This window comes from Octodon degus, unplaced genomic scaffold (assembly GCF_000260255.1).
Source record: "Octodon degus isolate 3935 unplaced genomic scaffold, OctDeg1.0 scaffold00183, whole genome shotgun sequence".
In the NCBI taxonomy this organism is placed as follows: domain Eukaryota; kingdom Metazoa; phylum Chordata; class Mammalia; order Rodentia; family Octodontidae; genus Octodon; species Octodon degus.
The window spans coordinates 1,470,368-1,489,294 of NW_004524759.1; the positions used below are offsets into that span (position 1 = coordinate 1,470,368).

The following is an 18,927-nucleotide window of genomic DNA, read 5'->3' on the forward strand; positions in this document are numbered from 1 at the left end:
GAGAGAGAGAGAGAGAGAGAGAGAGAGAGAGAGAGAGAGAGAGAGATTCCAAAGAAATACAATAAATTTTAAAGAAATCCAACAATTGCAACATGTTTAAATTTTTGGTGATGGGCCACAATAAATCTGTATTTTCAAATTACTGATTTTTCTAACTTGTAATTATGAGCTGAAAGAGTAAATAGGATCCAAAATATACAATAGATATTGTAAAATGTGAAGAAATTATTCAAAAGGAAAGAGAAACTTGAATGGGGGAAAGGAGAAAAGGAGGGAAAGCAAAACAACAACAACAACAACACACACACACACACACACACACACGCAAGGTAGTTTAGATAGTTATGCTATTACTTTCTTTTAGTTCGTTGAAAAGAAAGATTTGTGCTAATATTGTTTGGATTATTAAATGTCTATGTCTTGTACTCTGAGTAATTCAAAGATAATAATACAAAATGTATTAATCATTGTTACCCTCCTATTATCTCATTTTGAAACATTTTTTATCTTTAGTCTCTTTAAAATACAAAAATAAATTGTAATTATGTTAGGGGAACCAAAATCATGGAAATTAAGACAATAAACTCTGTCCATATAATACATTTATTTTAAATAATAATTTCTAAAGTTTTCATTGAAGTATATAAAGGAATTTGTCTTCTCTTAATACAAAGAATTGTCAAACCACCATTTTATTATTATTTTTTCAAAATTAAAAATAGAAGAAATATTATGGTTCCATGAAAAGATTGGTTCACTTACAATTATTTGAAGTTATATAATTTTCAATAATTTATTTTCTTGTTAGGATAGACATATAGTTACATTTTCTTAATGAATAGAAGGATTTGTTCTAATGGTGTTTGTAAATAGAATATCAAGTCCACATCTTGTACAGCAATTAACCACTAGGAAGAATGTATGCAATGTGTCAGTTATTGAAACTGTCCTACCAATTTGGTTTGAAACTGTCTCATTGCTATTTGCTTCTAAATAAAATTACGGAAAAAATAATTTATTTTCTTAACTTCATTTCTGTATACATATTGTTATGTGAAAAATCCAAATGCTCCCAATAGAACAGAATCTTTGAATTTTCTTGCTTGGAAATGTTTTGGGTTTTTGAACATTTCAAAAGATGATAGCATCAATTAGGAGAAAATTCTGCTTTATTTCTGTCAGCTCTCTTTATTAGATGCTATGGAAAGTTCTGCCTCTGTTTCCAGCTCTGCTGTCTGGTGCCATGGTAAGAACTCATGCTCTGAGGAAATATCTACATTGCCAGCTTTATCCATAGACTAACTTTTAGAAGGAAGGTACAATCTGTCAAAGGAAACAAGAATGATTTCTTAAGAAATGTATAGTCTGTGAAAACCTTGCCAAATGGCCTTATACACTCTCCACTGTACCATTCAGGGTAATAATTTTATAACCTAGATAAACTAATCTATGGAGGTGGTGATAGAGCCAGGCTACTTCTCAATGTCTCAGAATGCATTATTTCTACAAATTCACGTTTCATCCAATGCGACCTCCTAGGCAGTCTCATTTTCTCAGGCCTTAAAATTTTTCAGAGATTTTATCTTGAAATAAAGTAATTGACAATTTAGATAGGATTGTGTGGATATTTGTCTTCTTATGGGTCATCATGTAAAAATAAACATATGTCTGATTCTTAATTTAAATGTAATGTTTCATTGTACTACTTGGATCTTGACATCAGTTATTTTTATTTTAAAGAAAGAAAAAAAAATAAAAACAGTGGTACAAAATCTCAAAACAAGATTTTAGGAGAGTAACAATGGTTAGTACATTGTGTGTTGTTATTGCCAAAGTAGTTTCTCATTTTATAAGACATAGGCAAGAAATAATAAGCAAATAACATAGGTACAAACCTCTTTTTTATAAGTCAACAGAAAATGGAAATATACTTTTTAAAGTTTCTAATACTAGAAGATATCATACAATGTCTTTTAAATAAATTGTAAGTCAAAGGTACAGTATAAATCTTAGAACAAAAATTAAGATTAAGCAATATTCAGAAAATTAAATGATTCAAAACAATTGAACTAAGAAAAAGTTTTCATGATAGCAAAGAAGTACTAAGAGTAAAACATAAGATAAATACTGGAATGGCAAATAAATGACCAGCACTTTTAACAGTTTGAGGATAGGATATCGCACAAAGTTCTAATGTGTTGTGGACATGCATAATGACCGTGACAGTTACTGGTGGCTAGGCGTCACTTGTAGAACTGAGCTACAGCTATTTCTTTGAAATCCACCCTGTAGACTCAGGTGGAATCATGACTCATAGGGTGGAAGAGAAGTCTATTTGTAGGGTGTGCTGATGAAAATATTCTGCTGCTGAACACAAAGGAATAACTAAAAGACTACTATTGTAAACCTCTTATTCTCCTCTGTTTGTTTGCCCTATTTGATGGGTTCTTTCCATTCTCATTCATGGGGCTATGATCAATTTGCTCCCTTTCTAGAACCTCATTTAGTAGTCTGTGTAGGCTTGGCTTTGTCATCATGAAATTCTTTAGTTGTTCTTTGTCATGAAAATATTTCACTTCTCCATTATATTTGAAAGATAGTCTTGCAGGATAGATCAGTCTGGGTTGGAATTTGTTTTCTTGCAAGACTTGAAGTACTTTGCTCCATGTTCTTCTTGACTTGATGGTTTGTGAAGAAAAATCTGCCGTAATTCTGATGGGTTTTCCTTTAAATGTGATCTGTTTCTTTTCTTTAGCGGCTTTTAGTATACTGTTCCTATGCTGAATTTCTGGAATCTTGACTATTATATGTCTGGGTGTGGTTTTCAATGGATTGATATTATTTGGAGTTCTGTATGCTTCGGTTACAGGAATGTCAGATTGTTGTCCCATATTTGGGAAGTTTTCTGCTATTACTTCTGCCCATATTCTTTTTATATCATTTGTATTTACTCCTTCCTTCTCATTGATGCCTATTAGTCTCACATTGTTCATCTTTGCATCGTCTTGCAGGTATTGAATTATTTTTTCTTGCATCCTAGTTGTTTTAAAGAGATCTTTTCTTACTTTGTCACTAGCTGCAATGGTGTCTTTCAGGTCAGAAAGTCTATTTTCACTTTCACGCAAACGGTTTTGCCAGCTTGTGATTGAGGTTTTAATTTCCTGTATATCACTTTGAACCTGTTTCATAGATTCTATTTCTTTCCTAAATTGTTTATTCAGGGGTTCCATCATTTTTATATTCTCCTCTATTTTTTGTCAGTGTATTCTTTAGAAGCACTTAGTACTTCTTTGATTATAGTTACCACTATATTTTTTAGTTCCGAAATTATTTCTTGTATACCTTTCTGATCTATGCAGTGAGACCCTATACACCCTGTCCTAAATCAATCAATCAAACAAACAAACAAACAAAACAAAAGGGCAGTACTTTCTGTAGTGCCATCAAAACAGCTCATTGAATGACATTGCATCAACTCCTTGCTGTGATAAATTTCATGCTAACAGTTTTACATTAATAGCAATTCTTCTCTTTTGACAGAAGAGAGTTCAGTTTGCTTCATTCTCCGCCAAACTAGGTGCAACTCATTTAAAAATAGTTTGTATTAATAAGCATGTGATGATATAGCCAATTATTCTTTCTATTCACATTGCTATAAAAATTTTATTTCTGATGAGAAATTTATAAATAACTCATCAGTGAGTTGCTCACATCTACTTCAATAAACATTTATTAAGCAGTTATTTCAACAGGAGTTAAAAGTAATGATATATTCCTAGAGGACCATAGAGACTGTTGCTGTGACACTCACTTGCATGTATGAAGCCACTATGAAATTGTGCCTGCAGTTGTGCAATATAAAATGCTGCTAATAATTCCTTATGCAGTGTAGAGAAGTCAAGATAAAGTCATAGCTCTCCAGGTCTCTGTAATAATCAGAATAATACAATTGAAGGAAGAGATTTCAAGAATAGCAAATAATTCCTTTTGGACCCAACAAGGAAAGAAAAAGCACACCAGATTTGAACACAGGGAATAGAATCCTACTGTGTAGACACAGTCTATGTGCACCTGAGCCCCAAGGAGGCCACAGCAGTGCTGTGTGCTCTACAGCACAGCCTTTACAATAAAAATCTGGTTTTTCAATGAAACATCAAACTTAGTGCTAACTCTTTAAAAATGGAAAAGCTTAAAGTACATTTTCACTGATGCCAAGAAGATGCTGTGGAAGACAGCCATTAGGAGAATGCCCCCGTGTCTCACATGCAGGGGCTTTGAGGATGAGTAGCACGAAAGCCTGTATCTGCCAGGGAGGAGATGGCCCTGAGAAGGCCTGCAGGGCAGACAGGGCCACACTGGCAGCTCATGTGACAGGTGTCTCCATCACCTGGCCCTGCTTGGTGACAAGGAGGCGGCATGGCACTGGTGGGTCTGAGAGAAAACTTGGTGTCTGTAGAAGGGAGCTGAGCACTGGAGGTGTGGCAGGTACAGGCCTGCTGTGCCATTCCTCAGGGGTCCTGTCCCTTGTAAAGGGTTTGGCGCCTACACACTGAGGAGTCTTCACAGATCCTGCCTGGAGAATGAGAGCTCTCTGCATTGTGAGTTTTACTATGTAGGAAGACTTTTGTATAACTGATAATTTAATTAGTGAATCTCAACTGCTCAAGAAATGAAAATCAAAGGTTCTCTTAAATACATAGTGCAGGAGCAGGAGGAACAAAGAACAACACAGAATCTCCTTGGCTTTCAGACTACTGTCCCAGATTCTCCCTCCACAAGATGGCTTACTCAAGTCTTTTAAGAACAGGAATATCTGAAGCACCTCATGTCACCTCTCCATTGTGGCGCTCCCTTCTCACTGATGTCTGCAAATACTCAGGAACCTGACCAGGAATCTGATCATGCTTGAAGGAAAGTAGAACTACAGTTCAGTTCTTGCTAATGTGAAACTTAAAAACATCATAAAAAAGATGCAAAACCCTGATAAGCACAGAAAGTTGCAGCAAGAGGCTGGCTTGAGACTCAGCCTTTCCTCTGCCACAGGGACTGCAGAAGGATTACTGGGCATCCTCAGGGAACAGAAGAAGTCTTTTTTTCTGTATTTAGGGCAGGGTGTACAGGGTCTACAGGGTCTCACTACGTAGATTGGACTCACAGTGACTCTCTTGTTTTCAGCCTACCAAGTGCTGAGATTGCAAGCGCACGCCAACACGTGCAGTCTCAGTTCCATCTCTGTGTGCCCCACAGGCAGGGCCGGCATGGCATGCCGGAAGTCAAACTCTGGTCATTGCTCTCTGTCTAAGCAGGTGCTTCAGTCCACTGAGCTATCAGGCTGGCCTGGAAGAAATCTTCCAGGTGGTTGCTATTGCATTAAAAGACAGAGATGGGCGATAACTGCATTATATCAAACACCTTTCTTATTTCTCTAAACATCGTATATTAGACTCATAATCACATTTTCTGGCTCATGATAATGTTTTCCAGGCAGAGAATAATTTCGGATTTGTCTCATAGGAAATTATTCTAGATTAGTGATGGGGAATCTTTGAAAGGTGGATTGCCAAATGGCAAACCCCAAACATACTTATTTATTGCAAAATGACAACACTACAATTCAACCTGAATACTGAGGTTTTGGTTTAGAAAAAAACCTCTAAGTTAACATTTTTGTCTTATAAGAAAAACACAAAAACACAAGCTGTAGGTTTGCCACTGCTGCTCTGGCCAGGCTGGCTATCACATTTCACAGATATGGCTGCGTAATGAACAGAAGCAGGCCCTGCATAGCAATAATTGCTTAGACCTGGATATCACCAGTGCTAGGGTGTGAAGAGTTGTCTAAGATTTCGCTTGAAGGTTATCAGAGAGTCAGAGAATATCTTTGTGAATTAGCTTTCGTTTTTTTAATCTTGAAGACAATTTACACCAGAGCAATTAACTTTACATTCCTGTCCTAGGAACAGAGGCACAAGTAGGAGAAACCCCAACAGATGCACCCTCACATTGCCACGTGTAAGTGACTAACTGCTTCGAGAGGCCACAGAAGTCCGCTGCTCTGTGTATTGGCTTTTTTTTTTGATATCCTAAATAATGAATATATTTTATTGAAATTCAGAATCGAATGATGATCAAAAAGGTACCATCCATGTCTAAAATTAAGTTTTTTTTGAAAACTATATTCTCCTTTTTAAAAAAAATATAGTAAAATATTGTCCTATATGATTTGAATAAAACAACTTTACATGGATATTGATCAAGTCATGATGGCTCCTCCTTCTTTAATGGGAGTAGAGTCCTTGTGATAGGCGTTTGATACATGATTTTGTTCTTTGGACCCTATTAACCTTCCTGGTGTGAGCACGTGAATCTCACTTCCAGATGATATATTTTTTTTTTCCAAAATTTTATTGATAAACAGCAATGAGACAGTTTCAAATCAAATCGGAAGTACAGTTTCAACAAATATCACACTGCATATATTCTTCTTAGTGGTTAATTACTGTACAAGATGCAAACTTGAGATCCTATTTACAAACACCATTAGAACAAATCGTTCTATTCATTAAGAGAATGCAACTATATATCTATCCCAACCACTTTGAATACACAGATACAAAAAGGACATTCATCGGTATACCCTATTTTTTCGAAGTTCCATTATTGAATATTATAGGTGTGTAAACTCAGCAAAATATTCTAAAAGAGTCCAGTAGCCCATAATAGCATTGGGTCTTCTGTTTAACTGGCAATGTCAGAAATTATTGACCTGAGTCCCCCACAGCTCAACATAACAGCCTGGCTTTACTTCCTATATTTCGTCTTCGTACTTTTCTACTGGATGGTTAAGACCAAGGTAAAGCATGACCTGTGCAATAAGAGTTGTAGTTCAACTTTTTTTTTTTTCTGGTGGAACCAGGGATTGAACTCAGACCCTTATGCTTGCCATGGAAGCACTTATTCCACTGAGCAATCTCCCTGGCCCCCTTGTATTGGGGCCGCCTTGTATATAGGTAAGTTTTGTTTGAACAAAATCATTGGAATTATGTTAAACATATGATTTACTTTATTTACTTCAATCTGTTTATGTTTCATACTTAAATAAAATTTTTGCATTTCAATGTATTTCCAAGTCATTATGCCTTATACTTAGTATAACACTGATGCTCTTTTGTGACCTCTGTAGTGTTGAATGTTGGATAAATTTGGACTTAGGATTTTATAAAATAAGGTCAAAAACTCTGGAAATAATTCATGGGGCATTTTCTGTGTAGTTGGCATTTTTATTTTATTTTTAGTAGCATTTTTAATTTATGTTTAGTGAAACTCTAACATTTGAAAATACTGCTATTCATGTCCTCTTGGGCCATAAAAGTTCAAGTCAAATGCACTTCATAAGTTCAGAAGAGCACTTGCAAATTACCAGTGTCCTTGAAACTCTTGCTCATTTTAGCAGCTTCTTCATAAGAAATGAGAGAGAGAGAGAGAGAGAGAGAGAGAGAGAGAGAGAGAGAGAGAGAGAGAGATTGAGAAAGACCTGGCCAATGAATGAATGCCAAATGCCAGTGGCTTGGGTGTAACAGCTTTGTGAGACTTGATCTCTGAAAATATGTATCTAAAACTTCATCCCACCCTGTTCTGCCTTTTAAAGTTTTAAATGCCATTTGCTATTGTTTCTTTATATTTTGGTAAAATCAATTCTTTTTCTAAAATTTTATTTCATAATATTACAATGTTTTAGTATAACCACAACGTAAAATCGGTTTTTATGGAAATAACCATAAAATAACAATAAAAGCTATAAATAACACAAAAACTACTGTGAAAAGGCCTTGGCTTCTTGGTAAGTGCCATTAGGTATGGCAGTCTCATCTTGAGCCCTGCTGTCTTAATGTTAAAGAGCAATTACTGAGTGTCGGGATGTGACAAAACAGCACCCAATGCACATTGTTCTTTAGGAAAAGAGAAGCAAAAGAGAGAGTTGCATCAAAGTTATTTAATTCTATGGCCATTTATGCCCAACACTAGCTCAAGCAGCACCAACTGTATCCTCCCACACACTAAACATACAGCACTGGACAAAGCATGTGAAGGCAGCCCTCAGTCACAGTGGACATGGCTACGTAGCACTGTGGACACCTCATGTGGCAGAGCTGACCACCTCTCTGCATCCCTTTGTTTCCCCACACTTACATGGACACTTCCTTCTTTCTTTAAGATCCAAAGCCAAAAGGTCCCAAAGCTCAACCTTGTGCCACAGGCTGCTAATACAGTTGGAAGAGGATGGAGGAAGTGATTAATAGCCACTTAATGTGAAGAAAATTTATATTTTATAAAGTGCAGCTGCAGAGCCACAATGTCTAGCCAGATTTCAGCAAGGTTTTCATTTCCGAAGAAATTATTATCAGTGAAGCAGAGTTAACTCCAAGCCAGTAAATGACAATGTCGAGGGAAGAAAGCGCAGCTTGCAAAGCAGTCTGACCTTTGCAGTTTAGGAAGTAGTTCAAGCCAGCCTCGATACCACAGTGCACAGAACAGTGTCTTTAATATTTTGGATAATAATGCAGACAGTGACCATGTAAAAATAATAGATATATCTTAAAATGTACTTATTTAGGTCATAAAGTTCAGAAGGAATACAATGAATGGCAAAGGGAAAAAAATTGAAAAAAAATACAAGTTTAATAAAATAATGTAAAATGAAGCACATCAAGAAATTATGTAAACCCAAAGTTTGAAAATAATTAATCTGATTCTTTAAAACCTCACTTTCAGTTAGGCTGCAGAGATGTGATCATGCTGTGCAAGAAGTAAAAAGCAATCATTGGTGTTTTTATTTCAATAGTACTTGGATTCTTATTCTGGCACAAATTTAAATTTTTTCTCTAAACTTTAAACACCAGTTACGTTGTCATAGATGAAGAATCAATGAGGGTAAAGGTGTGAATGGGATTTCAGGAGACGAAGGAAAAGCGCTTGAAATGGTTTGCTGTTTAATGTAGAAAGCTTGGTCTAAAACTAAATTTAATATTGTCAAATTTAAATTTCCATACGAGCATTTCTCTACAGTAATTTCACAGCATGTGAATTAAAAGGAAAAGAATTTTAACTTAAAAGTTTTGACTTTTCATTAGGTGCAAAAAGCCAGTAATTATTTTCCTAATGTGTAAAGAAAATAAATGGGAAAATACAGTTCATGAGCATAGTAATTCTCATGTAGGCAAATCAAGAAGCAGAAAGTATAATTGCAAAAAAAATCAATTAGTAAAATGCACCTGCCATGAAATAACATGCTATCTTGCATAATTACACTGTCTAGGCTTAAAAGAAATTAGAATAACAAAATCATTTCAGGTATTATAGCATTTATGGATAGTATTCTTATTCATGTATTACAAAAAGTGAGAAAGTGTCATTGTGATTCTATCAGTAGTGATGTTTTGTGGTGAATTAAGACTTTAAGCATTTAGTAGCAAGACAGAATTCTAAGGATATCTGGAGTCAGCCAATATTACTAGTATTTACCTTGGACTTAGCTTGAAAGAATCTATCACATTTGAGTCAAAATCTCAAGTGCACCACAAGTCTAGTCAATGACACAGTAGCTCCATCTCACTGCATCACACCTGTCCCCACACATGCATTCTCTACAGCCACCATGTGTCATTGCTCATGGTCTCAGCTTTGAGCAGCCCATATGGGTGTCGGGGAGCCACCTCTCCCATGTCACTGATGGCAGGCGGCTCACTCAAGCAGCTGGCAGAACCCTCAGGGTCCCTGCACCGTGCACGTCTATAACCCTGCTGGACACCCCACAACAGGCTGGCTTCCCCAGAGCAAGCAGGGTGCGTGCCATAGTGAGTGCTATGGTGCATCTCTTGCACAAGGCCTGTGTGTCACAGACTGCCCGGACTGGACTGGGGATGTTCCACCCATGGCCCGAGGTCCAGAGGGCAGGAAGCACTGGGCCCAGGAGCAGACTGACTTCTATCAGGCTGCTGTCAAGGACAGAGATGATGAGAGCCTAAGCAATCATTTCCTGTGCCCTCCACGGAACTTATAAGTCCTGTTGGCAACTTGCGTCTCTCCACTCTACTCCTTGCTGGCCTCTGCCAGCCGAGCGGGTTTCCTTGCTGCCCCTTAGACATGGCAGCCCCTTTCCAGTTCTCAGCTATGCTCACTCGTCCCTTTCTTTTCCTTTAGCAAAGCTCCTGAGAACATGCCTCATTTTCTTTATTAAAGCTCAAGTTGTGCCACCCACAGGAAGCCATACTTAGTAGGCCCATCTATAGTAACCGATGTTCCCAGACTCAAGCAAGCACCTGCTGAGGCATTCTCACCCAACACGCAGTCATCGAATGCCTGCCGTGTACAGGGGCTGTCTGGGGGGTGGGGTGACATAAATATAACTACTTATGTCCCTTCTCAATTCAAATAATGTATATACTAGTCACAGTGCTGATTTCTAGTTCATTCCCCAGATGTAGTCTTCGGGATCTTGCAAGTATACATTTTGCATGCAGGAAAGATATTTTTAGAAGTTAATTGGTCTTTGGAAATCAATATTAAATTTCCAAGCTATAGCATGAAATATTTCTGTTAAGTCTTTGAATTCAATTTACAAACATTATTATTCTGTTTACTAATGCTGCAAATTTAGCAATCACTCAAGGCACCCTTTAACATTTAATCCTGTTTGTACATTTCACTGAATTTTGGACTTAGGTGCACTTAATTATAAATTGGTGATAATTGACATTAGCACTTTGTATGGGTTTCAGAGCTTTACAAAGCGAGCATATATAAATGGCTTTGTAAGCCCTTGAGACACAACTGTTGCACTGCTCTTGTGAAGGGGACTTAAGGGCACTCTCCCTCATGCCCCGCCCCTGCCCCTATAGCTATAACTTCTTCTTCTGTGCTGTAAACAGAGCTCTGCCATCTTGTTCTTGCAGAATTCATAAGGCTCTGTCTTCTTTCAAGGCTATTATTAGTTGCTGTCTTATTTCTGTGCTGCCTCTCCTCCCCAGGTTTTAAAGACCACCCCTCTGCTAAATGTGTAAAACTAGAGTCTTTCATTCATTCTAAGGCCTAGCACTTTGGGTGTGAGTTCGGCTGGGTTCATGTGTGTTGAAACTCCTGGAAATACTCCTCCTGTTATTCCCTATTGTTCTCTCTGAGCTCTTGGATTCTGCAACAATTACATTATGAAGCCCGAAATGCTTCCTTGTTGAGATGATTTTCTGGAAAGCGAGATACATGGTTTTGCTCAGAAGTGCTTTTAATACATGCCTGATCATTCCTTAAAATACAAAAAAGAAAAGCACTTCCACCTTGAGTTAGATGGAGATTGGGGAAAGCCAAATTGAAGTGGAACTGATACCCTCAGCAAGATTCGAGCATTGCCCCCACTAACACAGGCTGTTTACACTCCAGAAAATATCACCAGTGAACTTCACTTGGGAAGGATAACTCCCACTGGTGACAATGACCTGCAGAGTTACCGGGAACCAGGTCACCCAGCCTCTGTCCTCAGTGTAAGCAGGTACAGTGGCCTCACACCATGTGACACGGAGTGAAGATGATGAGGGCCCTGTGCAATAACTGCAGGATACAATGATACCTGAGGGCCCCAGCCTGGTGTAGCAGAGCAGAAGCCAGGCTCACAGCGGGGAAGCAATGACTCTAAAGCAAGTGAGATGCAAGGATAAGGTGCACCTCAGAACAGCAGAGTGGGCTTGGAAGGGAGTCCATGATTGCTGGGCCAAAACTTGGGAGGCTACACGTGGATTGCACATTCACAGTGGATTTGTCCTGGTTATGTGGGAAAATAGGAACCCTCAAATAACACAAGAACAATAATAGCAGAGATGTATCTAGCAAAAGAAATTTGTTTTGTCACAGTACCCTTCAGGAGCCACTGATGCTGCTCCCCTAGTTCGCTTTTCTTGATGTCTTTTCACTACATTTCTGCTTCAGCTTAGAACTTAGACTCAGAATCTTAGTTGTATTCATTTCCTCACTTTTGTTGCTGTTGTAAAAGGACACAGATGAAAAGATACAAAAATGCAAATATATGCAGAATAGGTGAATCTAAGCCCAAACCTAGTGGAGTTGTAATGCAGTGAGAAATATAGTATTTCTGGGGTCCAGGGGGTCTGTGGGAACAACCCCATAGGGACGACGCATCTCCTGTCCTAGAGAGGTGCCCACAGTGTGCACACAGCCCTCCTCAGCCTACAACCTGGGCCATGGCATCCACACCCCTCAGAGGACCATGGAGTTTACAGTTGAGTGTTTGAACATTATCAAAATGACATTTTTCAAGGTTTTTTTTGTGTTTTGCTGAGCATATTTAAGTTTTCATTGTAATGATGATAGTCATATTATATTCGTTATCATTGCTGTATACAATTCATTGAATGAGTTATAATTTATTGATTTATTTTGCAGTCTAAAGAGATTAAGCTTATACTAACTTCTGATGTTTTTTGCCATGAAATATTTCTATATTTAATTTTATGCAAAAGTGAAATATTTGTATTTGCCAACTTTATCTTTTAATAGGGTTCCTATTATTATTATTATTATTATTATTATTTACTGATTTTCTATTTTCCCTCATCCTCTACCCTTTCTCCATCTCCAAAAGTCTGCTTTCTTGCTTCTTTCTCTCTGCTCTATTTTATTCATTGATTTAATTACATTTCTATGCTTTCTGTAAGAGTGACATTCAGTTTTCTGTACCTTACAGTGTTCCTGTCACATTTGGGCTTTAAGCCTATGCCATATTTACAGTAAAAATTGAAGTATAAAATCTCTGATTTTATTCTTTGAATGACTTCTTATAAACTATTTCTTATTTTAATGCCTTGATATTTTTCTGGCGACACTAACCAGGATGTTCTTTGTGAGAAGATGAACCGTTGAGTTGATTTTTTCCGTGGCCTATCAAAGCTCTATATTTCTGCTTGAGTCAGTTTTTGAAGACTGTCTTTCCTAAAAATTTGTTTATTTTATGTCAGTTTGCATATTTGTAATTGATATCAATTTGTATCAGTTATATCAATTTGTATATTTTATATCTATTTCCAGAATTGTTGGCATAAATATTTTGATCATTTTCAGCAGAATCTACAGTAGTTTTATTTATTTGTTTCTTTATTCTTCATTTGTGTGGGTAGAGGCTTAGAACAATTGTTATTATGGACAGACATTCTTTGCATCATGTATTTATGCTCCATCTGATTAAGTATTGCTGCACAATAATTACACAGAATAATGGATTGCTCTCTGACTATTCACATGTGCAACAACACACTCTGGCCTCTTCCCCTGCCTGTTCCCCAGTTCCCCTCCTTCTCTCTAATCTCTTTTCTGCTTTCATGTTGTTCCTTCCACCAGATTCTACACAGAGAGAAAACATCTGGAGTGCGAGTGGTGACAGGGGACACTTCTGCGCACTCCTGATTTGACAGGAAGTGCCATGGGGCTGGTGGCCCGTGGACAACCCCATTGAGTTGTGCTTCTTTGCTGTGCATTTGCATCCACTGTCCCAACCACAGGACAAGCAGGCAGGTCTGTCTTCCAAGGAATAGGAGGGGCCAGAGAATGTCATTGTGAATTCAATGTGCTGTATGTATTTTTTTTTTTTTTTGCTTGAACTAGTGTATGATAATAGAAAGCTAGCTTTAGCCAAGACAAATATTACCTGAATTCCTGAGATCTCTGCAACACCAGGGCTTCAACTACAGCATTATTTGACCATCATTACCTGGATAGGCACTCTCAGCTCTACTCATGAGGAAAGCTCAATGAATAGTCCAAGTGCTGCTACAGTACTGATCTCCTTCCTGCTTCCTTAACACTGACAGACTTGGGCCTCTGCTTGTTGGCTTCTCAAGAAAATTAACTACTTTTAGCATTCACTGGGCAAGAGGATCAGCCACAGTGCCCCCTTCAAAGTTTCAAATGGGGCCAGGATGTGTATGCTCATCTAAACTGGAAGTTCTTAGGTTCCCAAGGAACTACTAAGCCCCAGAAAAGCTTGGGGATGGCGGTGGGGTGCTCAGAACCCTGGTGTAGCAGGGACGTCAAAAGAACTGGAGAAGCCATAGTGTTAGCAATCTGGGCTGGACTCTCAAGAAGCAGCATCCTGAAACTTCCCACCTGTCCATCTTGCTTCTGTGACCTAAGAAACTGGCACAAGTTGCAGGAAGGGTTGAAGGATGCTCTCTCAGAGTACACAAACTAGCCGCTCTGGACAGAGCCCAGAACGGGAGTGGTGTGGGCAGCAGTGTTTGGGACTAAGCAAGAGTACTGCTTTAAAAAGAAAGTTTCACAAAACAATAGCCACAGCAAAAGAAGGAAACTTCTCTTCAGCTTTTTTGACACCTCTGGACCTCGTATTCCCTCATAGAAAATTCTGGACCAAGTAGACCTGAGTCCCAAGTGCCCTTTAAGCTGAAGAGTGCCTGCCTTCCCACAAACACAGATGCCCTTACACTCTCCCAGTCCTCGCACTAAATGCTCTGTCCAGCCTGTGGCTACTGGAGACCATGCCATGAGAGTAGGGTTTGCCCTTGGGGCGCTGGAGATGGCACCAGGAGAACATTGGAAATCCGCTGTCCCAGACAGGTTTCCTTTCCCTTACCCTCTGAGCCCCGTCCCTACCCCAGGGGCACTTTTCCCCACATTAATGAGCTTCTCCTTCACCTCAACTCCGCTCTCTGAGTACTTTTTCTACTCAGCCCCAACAAACCTCTCTGTATTACATATCACCCATATGTGATTCATGGATAATGAAAAGAACGTGGCCAGAACATCTCTTCTGCAGAATATGGCCTGCAAGCCGGGAGGCAGTCTCAGTATCCCTGTGTGAGCAACTGCAGGAGGACCTTGGAGGCACCTCCACCCTTGCTCTGGACAGGCACAGGCCAAGGCAGTGGGCTACAGACTGGGCGCTAAGCAGAGCACTTTCACTTCTGACCCTGTCCCCACTCTAGTAGAGTCCTAGAGAGAGGCTCTGCCTGGTCAGCCACATAGGGAGATGAGCTCAGAATCAGCCCCAAGGCTCTGCGAGGATGGCTCCCTCCATCACAGTGTGGGCTTGGTTGTGGGTGTGTGTGATCCAACACATTGAGTTTCTTTAACAAAATGCCCCTTTCGAATGTAATTTCAGGCAAATAATATATGGAATGGGGGATGTTTGTGTTTTTATTTGGCAAAGGACAAATTTTTAACTGCCATATCAATTGGTTAAGTAGCATTTTTATTATTTATAATATATGAAATTTTAAAAACTTGAAAACTGGATTATCCAATGCCTTTATTTTTATAAAGGATTAGAATAAAATTAGTTACAATACTGAAATTAGGGTTGGAGATGTGAATTATCTAATTCATTAGTGTTTATAATTGAAGTTTTGTAATGTTCCATTCTCTGCTTAACGAAGGACAACACACACAAGAAGAGGATGGTGCTTTCTGTGGGGAGCAAAAATGCTTCCACACTTGCACCGGGGTAACTGTTCCACTCCAGTCCAGCATGATCTTGCAGTCACTGGGTCTCATGGAAGGCATTTCCTCCTGCTAATGCAGACTGAGGTGGCAGGTCAGCTTCCTCCAACAAACCACATGAGGTTAGGCACCTCAATATGCAGCCCCAAAGCTCTCACCATATCTCCATTGCCTAGTTCAAGGACAAAAATAAGCATTTCCCTCACAGGAGTGAAAACAAGTCCCAGAATGTCCTGTGTATTTTCAGCTCTGCTGACTTTTGAAGAAGTGCTGTTCTTCAGATGAAAGCAAATGCCGTTACTAAACATCATGGAGGAAACAAAGCTAGGTCAGTTAGACACAGTGCGGGCCCCCAGGCTAGGCACTACCTGATCCTATGGGTTGAAACAGTTAGTAGTATTGCCATTCTTCTTAACTTGGAAACCCATACAGGATTAAACATTAAGTGATATGAAATTTGGACCACATAAATTAAGTTGATAGAAAATGAGAAGGGAAAAAAGAAATGAAAAATAATGAAAAATTTAACTTACATGATTTAATTAATCTAATCTCAATAATGGGATTGCTATTAAAATCTTTAGTTAATTCTGTCCCATCTTTCCAAATTTGGCTTGTGGGGAGAGATAGAACTGGGAGAGACTAGGGCAGGATGTGGTGTTGTGACCGGCCAATAGATCCATGCTGCCCTCACACCTGCCGGGTACCCGGAGCGCAATTTCACAGCTCATGCCACAAAAAGGATTTCTTTTCTCACTTCAGTTAAAAATAAACTCAATGTGTGATCAAATGGTTTTCTGTGTATAAGTTTTGTAACTCAAGTATTATTTCAATACATGGCTATTTGCATATGAATAGACACACACAGATGCACAAACACACACACATGCACATACACATAGAGATACTGTAAATGAAAGAAAAATGGTGGAAAGAAACGGTCTAAACTGTTAAGAGGTTCTAAATTTATGATGTGCTTTTATAAGTATGAGTTAATTCTGCCATTTAATGCTATCTAATACAATATTTTAAGTCCTTAGAAGTACATGACTTACACAACATTTAAGAGTAGTTTTCTCATTGTCATGTGGCATCAATACTGTACCAGCGCAGACCATTTTCCTCATTTTTAGCTATAGAATCTGAGGTGAAGAAGGATTTGGTGTGTTAGTGAACTCTATTGTACCAAGAATCTGGACTCAAATCTAGTTTTCACATTAATATCATTTTTTCTTCTACTAACATATTCCACTCCTGGGTGTAAGCAGTGTTTAGTGCTTTATGACAGGTAATAATATTTGTGAATGTTGACTGCTATCAGACTGAAAGGTCAGAATTCTCATTAAATATAAAAGATATTTTGCCTATGAATGTGAGTGGTGAGTTCATTTGTAAGTTAAACAACTTACAAATGTGAGAGACATTCTAGCTAATACAAGAGTTTGCATATATCAGATAGTGAATGCATATACTGTAATTAAAAGTACAACTTAACAACAATGTTTCTACTATGCTATCCACATCTATTATGAGAAAGTCTTATGTGCTTCTATTTTAGTTTGTAAGAATTAACATGCCAGCTACTTAAACATTTGTTGATTCTAATAGAATCACTTGGAAATAAAGCATTTTGCCTAAGGGATGGAATATAATAAGCTATGGAACTCTGACTGACTTCCAAAACTCAGCAAAATTCGTATAACATTTCCTACATGCTGGACACTGTTACAGGAGTTCTCTGTGATCCCCTACTAGCATTCCAGTGTGTCTATGAGGCAAGGACTGCAGTTGTCGAGGCAGGTAGCCTCATCAAAGGCACACAATTAGTAAGTGCCACAGCTGGAACTTCAGCATAGATGCTTACTCCATAAATATAAGTGTGACACTAAGTTATTAATTTCGTAATGGCAAGTTCACTTTACTTTCTTTCTTTCTCCTGGAACCAAGTGCATTTTATTTCAAGCAACATAACAATGGATAAGTACCTGTTTATACTTCTTTCTGAACCATAAACTAGGAATGAATTGAACGCTAAGAATCCAGAACTGCTAAGCAGAGGTGCTGGAGGTGCTGTGAGAAGCAACAGTAGCTTCTTAATTACTCATATGAAAGTAGCTAATCTTGTTTTGATCAGAAAGCTGGACTCACAAGGAAATGTGATTATATTGGCAAATAGCAAGCTGTGAGGCCAGGTCTTAGGGAGGAGTAGTCCTGATTTGAAGTCATACGATTTCAGCATGACTTCTAACTGTCCAAGCCTCTTTGCCCTCATCAGTAAGATGGAAGTTATACAGGTAGCCTTGGTATATTTCATAGAAGCAAGATGGGCAAAAGCAATATGGGAAAAGTGCCTGGCATGATAAATGGCAGGTGTTCGTAGACTTTGTGACAAGACTCCCTGGGGTCAATCTGCAGTAGGTCCCATGGTGATTTCCCTTCTCTGGTCTTTGACACCATGAATGCAGGCTATGATTGATTAACCAGATTAACAAGCAGTCCACACTTCAGGAAGATCAATGGCATTGACATTTCCCATCCCAGCTTCACAGTATCATTCATCACTGAGTCTATACAAACTGGAAAGTTATTGCCTCAGAACAGCTCTGCTTAGAATATTGTTGAGTTTATTCAACAAAATATTGATCAACACTTTTTACTTTTTAAGTAAAGATAAAGGGCAGTGCACATTAACTAAAGTACCAGAGAAAGTGTAAACAATCTATGCATAGGTATAAATTATCATCCAAAAAACCCCATTTCTATCAAGAAAAAAAGCAAATCCAAAAGAAAAGGTAGAGCCTGAGATAGGATGACTGTGTGGACAGTTTATAATGGGGTGGATTCTCAAGAAAGGAGTAAAGAACTAAAACACAGAAACTGGAGTAGAACAGAAGATAAACATATTTATTTGATGATCCCACACCCCTTTTCTCAGGAGCAGTCTCATGGAGTACTAATGACCTCTCTTCTAGCCTTGGCATCTGTCAATGCCCACTGGGATGCTGAAGTCTATGTTGGTATCAGAATAACTGATATATAGTCATTAAAGTGAGGTAAGTACAGTCCACCACACTTGTTGATGCAGGAAAGAAAGGCAGGTCTCTAGTGCCTACTGGGTGGCTGCTTGTCTGTATAAACCGGTTATGATGACCTTTGCTGGCCCATGACTCTGCATGATACAAAACCTCATTTAAGTTGGGAAAATACTTTCTCTTATGGGTGCTCAACATCTGGGTACTCTGTAATGGGCTTCCCACGTGTGATTGACAGCACTCAGGGCTCTCATGATCGTGCTGTGAATGTAGCCAACAGTCCTAAATGGAATTGAATACCACCTCAATTTCTGCCTTGACACTGAATGTGTGGAACTGTGCCTCTCAAATTGTTCTCAAAGATAAAAAAGAAGTTCAA

General features: G+C 38.6%; 1 protein-coding gene across 4 annotated transcripts in view; it reads right to left on the reverse strand.

Annotated features, from left to right (window-relative positions):
* Positions 1-18,927, reverse strand: part of Emcn (endomucin) — a 102,921-nt gene that overhangs the window by 75,627 nt on the left and 8,367 nt on the right. The window lies entirely within an intron of this gene.